Here is a 3835-nt window from a genome sequence, read left to right as displayed (position 1 = left end):
TTTTTATAATTGTATTTATGTGAAAAACTGATTTGGCTTTATTTTATGTTTTTTTTTTTATAATGTTGTGTATATTTTTTGTATTGCTGTTGTTTTTCTGAATAAACAAAATAAAATAAAAAAAAATTAAAAAAATCATCATTTCCCTGCACAGGGCACGGCATTGGCAGTCCGGTTGCAGCGTATCTAGATCATTTTTGTAACATGGGAGCTAAGGTCCTTAGGCGCCAGTCCAGGGTACATTGAAAGATTGCAGTGTTAAACTTAATGAAGTCACTGAAATGAAATATTTAGGTGTAATGTTGGATTCAAAACTTACATTTCACCAAAACGGTAATAAATAAGATTGCAAAAAAAATATCAATTTTGGGAAGGATCAGAAGATTTATTGATAAAGACTCCTGCAAAACTATTTACAAAGCAATTATTGAACCACACGTTAACTACTGTAGTAGCATTTTATTTTTATCAAACAAAGAAAACATAGATAAACTAACTGTATTACAAAATAAAGCCTTTAGAATCATTTTGAAAAAAACAGATATACGAGGGTAAAGTCGATGGTAAATGAAATGAAATTATTAACATATAAACAAAGAATATTTTACAATACAATGATATTTGTTCATAAAATTATAAACTCTAATAAAAAAACAGAATTTTGAGAAAAAATTGATCGGAACCAGCATGAACACGATCACAATACTAGAGAAAAGAACAAAATTAGACTTCCATTTAGGAAAAAGGCAAAGTCACAAAATTCAATTTTATTTAAAGCAATTAAAAAGTATTACGAAATGGAAAAAAATATTTATGAAGAAAAAAACATATCAAAATTTAAAATAATGGTCAAGACATATGTGATAAACAATTTATAAATTAAATATATTTGCAATGTTATTATTATAACACACATAACAATATGTATGATACGTGTGCCCTACTTTAAGATTTAAATATAAAAAAAATTAAAAAAACCACCTTATATACCAATATTTCACGTCCACTCCGCCAGGAATTAAACCCCAGGACAATCTACCGTGTCATGGTATAGCTCAAGACTGTGTTGCAAGAACTCGATAGGGCAATATTATGATGTAGTCCGAATGTTACAAAGAAAGTTTTCGCATCAATTTTTCCCATGTAACAACAAATTGCAACCTTCTCCAATGTTGCTTTTATTTATCAATAGAAGTGTACCCTTTATCCACATAATGGGAATGGTTGTAAAAGAGAATTTATGCATTTATTAAAACAGTGCCATAAATAAGCCAACTTCATTATTTTTGAACCTAGTGGTACTTTCCAATGTAAACAACCTAACGTTTGAATATTCCTTTTAGCCTTTACTCAAAGTAGAACCATTCGCAAATTTAAAACATATTTTTTGTAGTATTGTTTGGTAAATTTAAACAGGTGTAAAAAACTGCGGCACCCATTTACATTTATTGATTTATTTATTATACGGCACAAATGCCTTTTACAATATAAAATATAACAAAATAATGAGTTAATTAAATATACAAACATTTAAAAACAGTATTAAAACATAGGTATAAAAATAAAAATAACAAGAAATATATATATACATGTATGTATGTCAGCATGCAGAAGATTTAAAAAATATAAAATGAATTAACACCAGATCATTAGCATAAGTAGCTTTTGCAAATAATTTGTTAATCGTTACATCATAAAATATTTAAAAAGAGATGATTTGAATTCACAGAGACTTGAGTTAAAAATGTCGGTTAAAAAAAAGAGGTACACTCATTTCCTAGTCTGTGTGTACGCGGGTATAGGTGAGTGACAAAGATAGTTGTTTTTTTTTTTTATAGTTGCAAATTATTTGTACCTTGCTTTTGTTATATGCAAAGTTTTATCGAATATATTTATCTTGAAGTTATATTCAGTTGACTTTAACCTTTTTTCACCATAGATAACAACACTAAAAGTAAAAGCAGAATCAGAATATAAAAAAATAACACTCGAAATATTACATTAATAAAAAATAAAATAAAATTATCATAAAGGTTGGACACAAAAAAAAACAATAGGAGATAAATACCACCATTAAATAACTTAGCCTGCTTGATCGTCCCTGTAATAAATCGAACAGTCTCTCTTTGTGTATCATTACAGTTCAGAAGCTCAGCTAGGTTATTTGTCGCAGCAATCCTAGTGATAGTGATAGGAATAAAGAAAGTTGGTTTGAGAAGGGTGACAATAATATAAAGTATTTTGTCTAGTTCTAATTTATTCATTCACAAATATTTTTCTCATTGCTGGTAACCATATCCAGCAATTATTTATAAGAATTTGTGATGAAGCGGTTAGTGGTTTGGCCGGATACCGGAAACCGGATATTTGGTGAGCCTCTAAGGTGATACCCGGATATAAAATTTCTCTAATCGTTAAAAACAAATCTTTTAATGGGCATAAGATGAAAAATTATTAAAATATTTTTACGATGTTTTTAATTATCACTCATCGATCACAATGAGTTGCATATCAATGTGGTTTATAAATTTATTCATTAAATTAGTATCGGTGGTTTTGGGTAGTTTCACCCCTTGCGCTTTATTTTTTTGACACAAATATATTTTTAATTAAAAAATCTTTTTTATTTTATTTGCGGGTTGAATTCTTTTTCTAGCGTGTATAATGAAAAATGACGATCGTTTTTATGCAAAAAAAACTATTTTTGAAATAATTAGGATAACTTTTTCCCAAACACCGTCCATATCAATAAATCAATTTAGTGGCTACAGAGAAGCAACGCCTTTCATTATACAGTCCATAGGTACAGAAATATAAGAAGGAACCTTTTCGATTCCCGAAGTGAAATATTTGTTTTTTTACCGGATCATTTCCACCAAAGTTTTTTTTTTTCAAAATAAATCTGAAGCGTAACATTGATTAGCTGGCCGTCAAGTCACAAATCGGGATTCACTGCAATTTGTGCACCAGTACGGCTCCCCATGCTTTATTAAGAGATAATTAATTTTAAAAAATAATGCATTGCAGTCGGCATATTTATTATCGAGAACTTCGAGCAGCCACATCTCCAGTTCATTATGTTATTTAAACAAAAAATAAAAAGGTTTGCGTATTGCAAAACAGGTTTCATTTCTATCCGATCGTCGAATCAACGTTTAGAGAAATTTATACACATACGGTGTTAAATTGCGTTAATAAGGTTTGAATGGCATTTGGTACAGACATAATTCCTCACACTGAACCTAGAACATTTCTGCACAAATAAATATTTCAAAATTATTCAAAATAATATTACATCAATCATTTTTCTAGCCTTTTATTTCTTTTAAAAATATATATATAATCAAATGAAAAAATACCATGGATTCTGACTAAACAAGGATTTTCTTGCGAGTCGTGGCAATCCCACGGGCATGTGTCGTTCTTGGTTATGTTTCTATGAGCTATCTCTCTTTGACTCTGTTTCTATAATGAATTTTAAATAACGCATTTATTAAATTTAACACGGGTTTTCTAGCGAGTCGAAGCAAGTTCATAGATACAAGTTGTTCCTAGTTTCTCTACTATAAACTTTATTTTTATTGTACTTTCATTTTGAGCTAATTTGTGAACTATTTATGCTGTTTTTTTTTTTTAATAATTGTAAAATTTGTTTTTGAAAAAAATGCATTAATTGATTGACACAGAACGTGTCTATGAGCCGGTGAAGTGACTAGATCCACGCAAAGGTCCATCTGTAAGAGATATGTTAAAATTGTAAAAAAATAACTACAGATGAAACAAGTTGACAAAACCTGGCGGCTTTTAGCCAGTTCCTAACGGTAACTGGAAAAGT

Source organism: Micrasema longulum, unplaced genomic scaffold (assembly GCF_059751315.1).
Source record: "Micrasema longulum isolate JH-2025_06_02 unplaced genomic scaffold, ASM5975131v1 h1tg000779l, whole genome shotgun sequence".
Lineage (NCBI taxonomy): Eukaryota > Metazoa > Arthropoda > Insecta > Trichoptera > Brachycentridae > Micrasema > Micrasema longulum.
Note: the sequence above shows the minus strand (reverse complement) of the source record.